Source organism: Pongo abelii, chromosome 13 (assembly GCF_028885655.2).
Source record: "Pongo abelii isolate AG06213 chromosome 13, NHGRI_mPonAbe1-v2.0_pri, whole genome shotgun sequence".
Taxonomy (NCBI): Eukaryota; Metazoa; Chordata; class Mammalia; order Primates; family Hominidae; genus Pongo; species Pongo abelii.
In genome coordinates, this window is record NC_071998.2 from 61,988,151 (window position 1) to 62,001,611 (window position 13,461).

The window sequence follows — 13,461 nt, forward strand, 5'->3', positions numbered from 1 at the left end:
GATGACAAGAGGTATGACCCTTGCCCTTGTTCAGTGGTGCAAAGTTAATCAAATAAACATATTATGTAAAATTGTGTCTTTGATTATTACAAAGGATATGAGGTATATGGTGATATAAGATCCTATAAGGGGAATATTTGACCTCATCAGAATAAAAGAACAGAAGCAGAGGCTGCTGGCTGCCCACCAAAACCCCTTCTCAACTTCCATTAGAGAAGAAGGCACAGGGCTGCCCATCTGCACTGCACTTCCCAGCTTCTTTTGACTTTGGGAGTGGCTATGTAAAGAAATCCCCTCCAATGAATAGAAGGCAATAGTGCCACTTCCAGGCCTGGGCCATTAAACTCATTGTCACTCCTATGAGTGACAAAGGCATTGCCCATGGCAACCACGAGTCACATGTTAAGGATGGCAGAGCTTCAGTCAACTTAAGTCCTTCAATGACTCTATGGAGCAGACTCCTCAGCCACCACCAGACTACCAGTGCTCTCACCACCAAAACCACTCCGGACTGTGATGTGAGAAGGAATGAAACTCCTCTTTCATTTAAGACATTACTTTTTAGGTCCGTTTCAGCAATTCAGGCTTCCCTAAGTAATACAGAACTACATGCTGGCAGGCAAAAAAAAAAAAGCTTTCTTATATTATGTTTATGTGATGTGTCTCTGAAAGGCTTTCACATCTACTGGGAGATGGAATTCTTTCAATAACCCCGTGAAACAGATAGTAGGCCATCTATTATAGGACCCATGCACCCATGCAGATGAGGGTCAGAAGAATTCAGTGACTCAGGGAGGGCCCCACAGCTCAGTAGTCATTCTGGAAACTCCATCACTGACTCACCATTTGGATTTACACAGCTCACCTCTCTCTTTCATCATTGATAGGATATGGTCATCCCTGTCTTTCTACCTAAGAGAGAAAAATTCTATGGGGGCTGGTCTGTGAATCCCTTACTAAAAATGACACAAATGTGATATTCAGTTCCATAAGTTACACAGGTAGGAGAGATTTAGCTATATTATTTGGCAATGCCTTTTTAATTGTTTACTCTTCAATATCTTAGCTCCATTGGAAACAGACTGATAGGCAAAACCAAATATAGGCTGCTAAGCTACTATTGGTCTTAGATCTCTTAAATTGTAACATCTGAGGTAATGTCATTTTTGATCTCATTCTTGATGGAGTTCTTTTGACTGTGTTTACTTACCTGTGTATGTTATCAGAAAACGTACCATTTCAAAATTTTTTATTCACTCATGTTCACCAAAAGTTATGAGCATTTACTCTGTTTAAAGTCATTGTGCTAGCCCCTGGGTATCCAGTAGTAAACAATGTGGGCATAGTCCTTGCCCTCAAGAAGATTATAGTCTGATCAGAAAAGCGGACAATAAACAAGAAAATATGCAATCTTATTTAATTATAAATAGTGATTGATGGAAAGAAGGAATGAAGAAATGAAGATGACGAGAACTAGGACACACTTTTTATCTCTAGTTAAATCTTCTAAAATGCATTCTGCAGAATTAGAATTACTCACAAATGTATTATTTCCAACTTGCTAAGATAGCCTATTTTCTACCCTTGGACTGCTTAAGTAGTTTTGCTTCACTTCTAGGAAATGCAGAGCTACATTTGGTACTTAGCAATAGAATGGTTCCTAACTCAGCTGTCTTTCTACTTCTTCCAAATTGTTTCTGCTTTATTTTCTTTTTCAGGTGAGAAAAATACATATTTTAATCTCAGTCTTTCATTTCAATCCCCTACTCATGCAGTGTTCCCATTTTTAAGCCTAAGAGATATCGCTCTGATGTTCCTTCCTTTATTTTATTTTTCAGGTGAGAAAGGAAGGGAGGGAAGGAAGGAAGGCGGAGAACAAACACTAATAAATGAGGGCCTTGCTCTTTTGCACGTAACATCCTGATGATCTGTTCTTGGGCCTTGACGGGGTGACCAGATGTGACGTGTGTGAGGAAACCCAGGCACTTCTGGTGGCTGAGGAAGATGGAAATCCCAACTTGACACTCACAGACGATGGCTGAAGCAGGCACAACCACAGGGGCAGAAATCTGACTGCGAGAAACCTGGACTCTGACTCGAACACCTGCGAAGGACAGGGACTGGGACCCTTACTTATATTACTGTGTACCTAGGAGTTACAAATCATTGCTCTTCCCGCCATCTTGGCTTCTGTGGAGGCCTGTTGGAAACAGGACTTCTAAAAGGAACTATGGCTGGAAGGCTGCGGTTCAATGCCATTCTTGCCGGCTATAAGCAGGATCTCTGGAACCAAAGGGAGCACACAGCTCTTCTAAGAATTGAAGTTGTTATGCCCGAGATGAAACAGAATTCTTTTTGGGCAAGAGATGCGCTTATGTATACAAAGCAAAGAACAACACAGTGACTCCTGGCAGCAAACCAAACAAAACCAGAGTAATCTGGGGAAAGGTAACTCAGCCTCATGGAAACAGTGGCCTGGTTTGTGCCAAATTCCGAAGTAATCTTCCTGCTAAGGCTACTGGACACAGAATCCGAGTGATGCTGTACCCCTCAAGGATCTAAACTAATGAAAAGTCAATAAATAAACCTGGATTTATGCTCTTGAAAAAAAAATCATTGACACACTGAGTTGTGACTTTTCTGGCACCCCATTCGGATATTCTATATGATGGGTATGTTTTTATTTGCTCTGTGGCCTTGGATGAGCCACTGAAAGGCCTTCAAGGTTAAATTTCTATCCTGTCTCATAATGACATCTTAACCCCTCAATAAAGTATTATATTTTTAAAATTAAAAAAAAAACAATCTGAGAGATACTTCGATTCAAGGTTTAAAATACTCCAGAACCATCATTTAATTTGAGAAAACTATGTCCTTGCCCTGAAAGCCAGAGTAGAAACTGTGGCCCTGTTATCATAGTCCTGTTTCCATAAAGCCTGTTCTATGTCCCCAAACAGGTTGGCAGAAGAGTTGTAAGGATTTGAGGGCCAGGGTGATGAGGGAAAAGATTTTAGGAAATAGAAAAAGAAGAACAGTTATTGAGTGCTTATTATATATTCTAAGTGCTCTCATAGCATTCTCTTGCTAAATGCTCACAACTCTACAGTTCTAGCCTTCTCAGAGATTCCCCCAGCCCACACCACGTGGTCCAGAGAGGTCAAGGTCTTATGTCATGTTCTCCCTTAAACCTCTCTGCATCTCTAAACCCATGGGGCAGAGGTTAGCCCGTCACGTAGGTAGCCTTGTGTCATTTTACATGTACTAATTTCCACATTTAACTAATAAAAAACTTGCCAGAAATTGGATTGGGATTTTTTTTTTTTTTTTTTTTTGACACAGAGTTTCACTCTGTTGCCCAGGCTGGAGTGCAATGGCACAATCTTGACTCACTTCAACCTCTGCCACCCACATTCAAGCAATTCTCCTGCCTCAGACTCCCAAGTAGCTGGGATTACAGGCATGTGCCACCATGCCCAGCTAATTTTTTTATATTTAGAAGAGACATGGTTTTACCATGTTGGTCAGGCTGGTCTCAAACTCCTGACCTCAGGTGATCCACCCGCCTGGGCCTCCCAAAGTGCTGGGATTACAGGCATGAGCCACTGTGCCCAGCCCTGAATTGGGATTTTTCGCAGATTATAGGCTCAGGGCCATATGACAATGAGAATAAAACTTTAGGGCTACGTATTTTAATCTCAGTCTTTTGTTTCAATCCCTTGCTCATGCAATTTTCCCTATTATTAAGCCAAGGAGATATCACTCCAATATCCCTGGCTCCCTACACAACAAAGAGATGTGCCACCTCAGAGCTGAAACCTTGGGGGAACTCAGGTCGCAAACATCCAAGAATAGAATGTATGGCTTCGCTGAAGCAGAGTGGCACAATGACATGTGTCTTTACAAATTTAACAGGCTATAATCAGCTACAGCTGCCATGCAATGGCCTGTCTTGGCATCCACCAGCCTCTGTCCATAACATAGCTTCTCAGCCGGTTTAGGTATGGGAACCACACAGCTTCTAAAGTGAAGGAGGCTTCTCCAGCAAAACTGAATGACATATTCAGATGCTGGGTGACGATTCATAATATTTAGCTATTTTGTTAATTAATATAAAAGTAATTTCTTTATTCAGTCACAGAAACATCAATGTATCTATGCTGAAGCACCATAATTTTATAAGCACAGTTATTGGGGGAAAATGTTACCTTTTTGTCCTAAAAAGACTCTCCACGCATGTAGCTAGGGAAAGCTAAGGTCAGTGGGAGAGTTATATATGCACACTTCCACCACCATCACCACCACCACCTCCTCCTTCACCTCTCATCCAGGTCTGTCTTAGGCCCGTTTTTCTTTTTTTTCTTTTCTTTTCTTTTCTTTTTTTTTTTCCGAGACAGGGTCTCGCTCTGTCACCCAGGCCGCAGTGTGGTGGCGCAATCTTGACTCACTGCAACCTTCACCTCCCCAGCTCAAGTGATCCTCCCACCACCTCCGCCTCCCAATAGCTGGGACTACAGGCATGCACCATCACACCTGGCTACTTTTCATATTTCTTTTTGTACAAACGGGGTTTTGCTATGTTGTCCAGGCTGGTCTTGAACTACTGGACTCAAGAGATCCAGCTGTCTCTGCCTCCCAAAGTGCTGGGATTACAGGAGTGAGCCACTGCACCCGGCCTGTCTGAGACCCTTTAACCCATTTATGCCTGAGGTTGTACTTTTTTGAATTTTTGCAATCAGACCTTGGCAATGATCTTGAGCAGTAGGATATAAATAACTCCCACATATGGGAGGTCAGGGTGGGTGGATCATGAGGTCAGGAGTTGGAGACCAGCCTGGCCAACGTAGTAAAACCCCATCTCTACTAAAAATACAAAAATTAGCCAGGTGTGGTGGTGCGCGCCCGTAATCCCAGCTACTCAGGAGGCTGAGGCAGGAGAATTGCTGGAACCCGGGAAGCAGAGGGAGGTTGCAGTGAGCTGAGATCATGCCATTGCACTCCAGCCTGGGCAATAGAGCGAGACTCCATTTCAAAAAAAAAAAAAAACTCCCACATACTTAGCGTTCCAATATGGAACACTAGGAACAAATGGGTTTTAACCTTGGGGGTTTTAAGTGCTCCCATGGCAATGATCCATCACAGCATTTATCATTCTCTTGTGACTCTTTTCTCACTTGCCTGTATCCTCCCTAATACAGAAGGTTGAGGACAGAAACCACATTAATATTGTTGACCATTGCATTCCCAATACCTTACTCAGAAACTGACACATAACAGGCACTTACTGAGTATTTGCTGAATGAACAAATACATTTCTTCTGCTCTTAGTCCCTCCAGGTTTCTTCTCCACTTTGATCCTGCTTCCTTGGCCTTGAGGTGTGCTTCCTGACCTCAGACTTTACCTTCTGCCAGATGGCTTCTCACATGGATCGATAGGTTGATCTGTGGTTCCTCACTTCGTGAATTTTTTCAAAATTCGTATTTGCTTCATACATGTGTTGATTGTCAAAGAAGTACAATTAATGTACATGCAATTGAGGAGTGGGTTTATGCATCACAACCTGGGATAGACGGAGGATTTATCTTTCCTTGAGGTCACAGGGAGACAGTAATATTTTAGGATCACCTAACATCTTAAACAATTATTCCAAAGGGTTTTTTCTCTGCCTGATTCGTGCTGCTAAGCTCTTTCTACATCTGACTTTTTCCTAAGTCCCTTTTTAGTATTATAAAAGTACTATTGCTCCTTGTTAAAATGATTTTTTTAAGTACAAAAGGTGAAAACAGGAGGAGTAATAAATCTCCCGTGGTATCCATGTCTACAGTCACTATGAGCATGTTTCCATCAGACTTTCTACCCTAACTCTTCTTTCACAGCGGAGTCCTGTGATCCAATGCCTGCTCCTTGAATGTGGGTTTTTTCTGAGGATCCTGTCATCTTTTCTTCATCTTTTCTCATTTTCCATACTCTCCCTGGGATACCATACTGACTTCCAAGGCTTTAGGTAACCTGTGTGTTATTTTAGTGGCAGTAGAGGCTTGAACTGCCACTCTCCCTTCTCCAATTTCAAAGCCATGGCCAATGGAGTATGCCTACAAGGATCATTAGCCAAATAAAACACAGTGTTTATTAATGGCATTAACAAAGCAGAGCTTGGTAGAACCTGGATTGAAAAAAACAGCTTAGGCTCAGGATCACGGTGATACCTTCTGCTTGTCAGCCCTGAGACTCAGCTATGCCTGGAGTATTTGAGCAACCAAGGCCAGCACTGTATGGCAACCCTGGGTCCACTTACACAACTACCCATGTGGATGAGAATCAGAGGTCTGCCTTGCCAGCCCAGACACAGGAACAGAGAGACCACCCCAAAAAGAACATGCTTCCCTCCAAAGCTTTGATCTGAGCTGATCTTGCTTTGCGGTTTACAGCTGGCCCAGCCAATCTGATCAATGGGGGAAGACAGAGCAGAGAAAGAGAAAGACCACCCTTTCCACGGGGGAGATTCCTTGACACTAACCTGACAGCAGCGTAGGTCCAGAAAGTGGGAGGAAGAAGAGGGCATACCATTAATACAGTGGCCCTACCCACAGTAAAATGCTGCCCTTTAATTTCCAGTTTAGAGTTATTGATTAACCTTTTCTCTTTTAGTAAGGAGTGAATGAGGGGTGGGTGAGAAGAGAAAAAGCACCCTCCCTAGCACTCCTCCAATAAGTCCAATTATCTATGGGCTAAAGCTGCAGTGAAAGGAGAATGCTGCTCCCCTAAAATGTGCTGAGCACATAGAAAGAACTCCATAGGCATTTGTTGAGTAAATACATACATACATACATAAATTCTGACGTTTGAATCTGTTTCTTTAGCTCAGTCCCCTGTCACAAACTTCAGACGTGTATATTTCCATTTCTCCCATGCTTGCTTTCTGTAAACCAAAAATAAAATTCTAAGCCCCCTAATTGATGGATAGATCCCCCTTCTCAGCCAAGGGCATTCCAAAATAAACCTGAAAATCTAGTTCAGATCATGATAGGAAGGTGGGGTCAGACACGTCTCATGATTCTACCCTCTCCTCTTGGGAATGTAGGCCCGACTGACCAGCATTAACATTAAAACAGAGATCTTAGAAGTGACAAAACAGACTTTTTGTAGCAATAAGACACCAAATTCCAGCTGTATTATAGCATCAAATGACAAATAGCCGGCCCTGGAAGAAAGCAATTGAAGTATTTTACCTCAAAATATATTTCTTTGACATACTTTAAAATGACGCTATAAAGCTGCCTCTTACAGGGATAATCTCGATTCTGCAGAGAATCCCCTTTCCGTTCCAGGTCTTTCCTCAAATCCATGAGAGAATTAACCAAGAGTGTGGCAACATTTTAGGTCCGATAAGAGCTCTGAAGCCTGCTACTTGGGGGTTTCATCTGCATGATGAAACCTTGGTCTCCACCACCCCTTATCTTAACCCAGACATTCCATTCTATTGACTCCAGGTCTTTAGATAGTAACTCTTTCAACCAATTGCCAATCAGAAAATCTTTGAATCTGCCTGTGATGTGGAAGCCCTCCTACTAGGTTGTCTTGCCTTTCCATATTGAACCAATATACAGCTTACATGTATTGATTGATATCTTATGTCTCCCTAAAATGTATAAAACCAAGCTGTAGTCCAACCACTTGAGCACATGTTCTCAGGATCGTCTGACAGGCTACTGGTCACTCATATCTGGTTCAGAATAAATATCTTAAAATATTTTACAGAGTTCCACTATTTCCATCAACATTTCTATTTCCCATCTTAGTAAATGGAACCATTATCCATGCAGTTATTCATATCATAATATTCATCCAGCTCCGCATAACTCTCTATTAAGTGCAGACCACTCCAAAAAGAACTGGCTTAACCCAGTAGTCAGACTATTTCTCTCTCTCTCTTTCTCTCTGCACCCTCCTTCTCTCTCACTCTCTCATTTCTAAAGAAATACAGGAAGAAAAAAATTGTCTTATTCAAAGGAATTTATCGAGCCTCTTGATATCTAAGAAACATTCCTCGAAGGCAACAAAGGGTGGACTCGTTTCTTACATATATCTCACTGTATTCCCTTACTTGATGGATAATTAGCCTGCAAACTTTCTTTTTTATATCTTAGAAATTATCTCTTTTAGAAAATATGTAAGGGCGGTTCCAAGATGGCCAAATAGGAACAGCTCCCAGCGTGAGCGACGCAGAAGGCAGGTGATTTCTGCATTTCCAACTGAGGTACCTGGTTCGTCTCACTGGGGCTTGTTGGACAGTCAACATGGAGTGTGAGCTGAAGCAGGGCGGGGCATCACCTCACCCGGAAAGCGCAAGGGGTCCGGGAATTCCCTTTCCTAGCCAAGGGAAGCCGTGACAGATGGTACCTGGAAAATTGGGACACTCCCACCCTAATACTGCACTTTTCCAAAGGACTTAGCAAATGGCGCACCAGGAGATTATATCCCACTCCTGGCTTGAAGGGTCCCACGCCCACGGAACCTTGCTCACTGCTAGCACAGCAGTCTGAGATCGAACTGCAAGGCAGCAGCCAGGCTGGCGAAGGGGCGTCCACCATTGCTGAGTAGGTAAACAAAGAAGCCGGGAAGCTGGAACTGGGTGGAGCCCACCGCAGCTCAAGGAGGCCTGCATGCCTCTGTAGACTCCACTTCTGGGGGCAGGGCATAGCTGAACAAAAGGCAGCAGAAACTTCTGCAGAATTAAACATCCCTGTCTGACAGCTTTGAAGAGAGTAGTGGTTCTCTCAGCACGGAGTTTGAGATCTGAGAATGGACAGACTGCCTCCTCAAGTGGGTCCCTGACCCCTGAGTAGCCTAACTTGGAGACACCTCCCAGTAGGGGCCAAGTGACACCTCATACAGCCAGGTGCCCCTCTGAGATGAAGCTTCCAGAGGAAGCATCAGACAGCAACATTTGCCGTTCTGCAATATTTGCCATTCTGCAGCCTCCACTGGTGATACCCAGGCAAACAGAGTCTGGAGTGGACCTCCAGCAAACTCCAACCAACCTGCAACTGAGGGTCCTGACTGTTAGAAGGAAAACTAACAAACAGAAAGGACATCCACACCAAAACCCCACTGGTACGTCACCATCATCAAAGACCAAAGGTAGATTAAAAACCACAAAGATGGGGAGAAACCAGAGCAGAAAAGCTGAAAATTCTAAAAATCAGAGCACCTCTTCTCCTCCAAAGGATTGCAGCTCCTCACCACAGATGGAACAAAGCTGGACAGAGAATGACTTTGGCAAGTTGACAGAAGTAGGCTTCAGACGATCAGTAATAACAAACTTCTCTGAGCTAAAGGAGGATGTTCGAACCTATGGCAAAGAAGCTAAAACCCTTGAAAAAAGATTAGACGAATGGCTAACTAGAATAAACAGTGTAAAGAAGACCTTAAATGACCTGATGGAGCTGAAAACCATGGCACGAGAACTACGTGACACATGCACAAACTTCAGTAGCCAATTTGATCAAGTGGAAGAAAGCATACCAGTGATTGAAGATCAAATTAATGAAATGAAGTGAGAAGAGAACTTTAGGGAAAAAACAGTAAAAATAAATGAACAGGCAGGGTGCAGTGGCTCATGCCTGTAATCCCAGCACTTTGGAAGGCTGAGGCAGGTGGATCATGAGGTCAGGAGATCAAGACCATGGTGAAACCCTGTCTCTACTAAAAATACAAAAAATTAGCCAGGCATGGTGGCAGGTGCCTGTAGTCCCAGCTACTCTGGAGGCTGAGGCAGGAGAATGGTGTGAACCCGGGAGGTGGAGCTTGCAGTGAGCCGAGATCGCGCCACTGCACTCCAGCCTGGGTGACAGAGCGAGACTCTGTCTCAAAAAAATAAAAAATAAAAAAATAAAAGAAATGAACAAAGCCTCCAAGAAATATGGGACTATGTGAAAAGACCAAATCTACGTTTCATTGGTGTACTTGAAAGTGACGGGGAGAATGGAACCAATTTGGAAAACACTCTGCAGGATATTATCCAGGAGAACTTCCCCAGCCTAGCAAGGCAGGCCAACATTCAAATTCAGGAAATACAGAGAATGCCACAAAGAAACCCCTCAAGAAGAGCAACTCCAAGACATAATTGTCAGATTCACCAAAGTTGAAATGAAGGAAAAAATATTAAGGGCAGCCAGAGAGAAAGGTTGGGTTACCCACAAAGGGAAGCCCATCAGACTAAGAGCGGATCTCTTGGCAGAAACTCTACAAGCCAGAAGAGAGTGGGGGCCAATATTCAACGTTCTTAAAGAAAAGAATTTTCAACCCAGAATTTCATATCCAGCAAAATTAAGCTTCATAAGTGAAGGAGAAATAAAATCCTTTACAGACAAGCAAATGCCAAGAGATTTTGTGACCACCAGGCCTGTCCTACAAGAGCTCCTGAAGGAAGCACCAAACATGGAAAGGAACAACCGGTACCAGCCACTGCAAAAACATGCCAAATTGTAAAGACCATCAAGGCTAGGAAGAAACTGCATCAACTAACAAGCAAAATAACCAGATACATCATCATGACAGGATCAAATTCACACATAACAATATTAACCTTAAATGTAAATGGGCTAAATGCTCCAATTAAAAGACACAGACTGGTAAATTGGATAAAGAGATCAGACCCATCAGTGTGCTGTATTCAGGAGACCCATCTCATGTGCAGAGACACACATAGGCTCAAAATAAAGGAATGGAAGAAGATCTACTAAGCAAATGGAAAACAAAAAAAAAAGCAGGGGTTGCAATCACAGTCTCTGATAAAACAGACTTTAAACCAACAAAGATCAAAAGAGACAAAGAAGGCCATTACATAATGGTAAAGGGATCAATTCAACAAGAAGAGCTAACTATCCTAAATATATATGCACCCAATACAGGAGCACCCAGATTCATAAAGCAAGTCCTTAGAGACCTACGAAGAGACTTAGACTCCCACACAATAATAATGGGAGACTTTAACACCCCACTGTCAACATTAGACAGATCAATGAGATAGAAAGTTAAAAAGGATATCCAGGAATTGAACTCAGCTCTGCACCAAGCAGACCTAATAGACATCGGCAGAACTCTCCACCCCAAATCAACAGCATATACATTCTTCTCAGCACTACATCACACTTATTCGAAAATTGACCACACAGTTGGAAGTAAAACACTCCTCAGCAAATGTAAAAGAACAGAAATTATAACAAACTGTCTCTCAGACCACAGTGCAATCAAATTAGAACTCAGGATTAAGAAACTCACTCAAAACCACTCAACTACATGGAAACTGAACAACCTGCTCCTGAATGACTACTGGGTACATAATGAAATGAGGGCAGAAATAAAGATGTTCTTTGAAACCAATGAGAACAAAGACACAACATACCAGAATCTCTGGGACACATTTAAAGCAGTGTGTAGAGGTAAAGTTATAGCACTAAATGCCTACAAGATAAATCAAGAAAGATCTAAAATTGACACCCTAACATCACAATTAAAAGAACTAGAGAAGCAAGAGCAAACACGTTCAAAAGCTAGCAGAAGGCAAAAAATAACTAAGATCAGAGCAGAACTGAAAGACATGGAGACATAAAAAACCCTTCAAAAAAATCAATGAATCCAGGAGCTGGTTTTTTGAAAAGATCAACAAAATTGATAGGCCACTAGGAAGACTAATAAAGAAGAAAAGAGAAAAATCAAATAGATGCAATAAAAAATGATAAAGGGGATATCTCTACCAATCCCACTGAAATACAAACTACCATCAGAGAATAGTATAAACACCTCTGTGCAAATAAACTAGAAAACCTAGAAGAAATGGATAAATTCCCAGACACATACACCCTCCCAAGACTAAACCAGGAAGAAGTTTAATCCCTGAATAGACCAATAACAGGCTCTGAAATTGAGGCAATAATTAATAGCCTACCAACCAAAAAAAGTCCAGGACCAGACAGATTCACAGCCAAATTCTACCAGAGGTACAAAGAGGAGCTGGTACCATTCCTTCTGAAACTATTCCAATCAATAGAAAAAGAGGGAATCCTCCCTAACTCATTTTATGAGGTCAGTATCATCCTGATACCAAAGCCTGGCAGAGACACAACAAAAAAAGAGAATTTTAGACCAATATCCCTGATGAACATTGATGCAAAAATCCTCAATAAAATACTGGCAAACGAAATCCAGCAGCCTATCAAAAAGCTTATCTGCCACGATCAAGTTGGCTTCATCCCTTGGATGCAAGGCAGGTTTGACATATGCAAATCAATAAACGTAATCCATCACATAAACAGAACCAAAGACAAAAACCACATGATTATCTCAATAGATGCAGAAAAGGCCTTCAACAAAATTCAACAGCCCTTCATGCTAAAAACTCTCAATAAACTAGGTATTGATGGGATGTACCTCAAAATAATAAGAGCTATTTATGACAAACCCACAGCCAGTATCATACTGAACGGGCAAAAACTGGAAGCATTCCCTTTGAAAACTGGCACAAGACAGGGATGCTCTCTCTCACCCCTCCTATTCAACATAGTGTTGGAAGTTCTGGCCAGGGCAATCAGGCAGGAGAAGGAAATAAAGGGTATTCAATTAGGAAAAGAGGGAGTCAAATTGTCCCTGTTTGCAGATGACATGATAGTATATTTAGAAAACCCCATTGTCTCAGCCCAAAATCTCCTTAAGCTGACAAGCAACTTCAGCTAAGTCTCAGGATACAAAATCAATGTGCAAAAATCACAAGCATTGCGATACACCAATAACAGACAAACAGAGAGCCAAATCATGAGTGAACTCCCATTCACAATTGCTTCAAAGAGAATAAAATACTTAGGAATCCAACTTACAAGGGATGTGAAGGACCTCTTCAAGGAGAACTACAAACCACTGCTCAATGAAATAAAAGAGGACACAAACAATTGGAAGAATATTCCATGTTCATGGGTAGGAAGAATCAATATCATGAAAATGGCCATACTGCCCAAGGTAATTTATAGATTCAATGCCATCCCCATCAAGCTACCAATGACTTTCTTCACAGAATTGGAAAAAACTACTTTAAAGTTCACATGGAAACAAAAAAGAGCCCACATTGCCAAGACAATACTAAGCAAAAAGAACAAAGCTGGAGGCATCATGCTACCTGACTTCAAATTATACTACAAGGCTACAGTAACCAAAACAGCATGGTACTGGTACCAAAACAGAGATATAGACCAATGGAACAGAACAGAGCCCTCAGAAATAATACCACACATCTACAACCATCTGATCTTTGACAAACCTGACAAAAACAGGATATAGGGAAAGGATGCCCTATTTAATAAATGGTGCTGGAAAAACTGGCTAGCCACATGCAGAAAACTGAAACTGGATCCCTTCCTTACACCTTATACAAAAATTAATTCAAGATGGATTAAAGACTTAAATGTTAG

General features: G+C 42.0%; 1 long non-coding RNA gene and 1 pseudogene across 1 annotated transcript in view; one reads left to right on the forward strand and one right to left on the reverse strand.

The window, feature by feature from the left end:
• Positions 1–13,461, reverse strand: part of LOC129047867 (uncharacterized) — a 125,752-nt gene that overhangs the window by 34,714 nt on the left and 77,577 nt on the right. The gene's annotated exons all lie outside the window — the stretch shown is intronic.
• LOC129047866 (large ribosomal subunit protein eL33-like) lies at positions 428–2,586 on the forward strand (annotated as a pseudogene).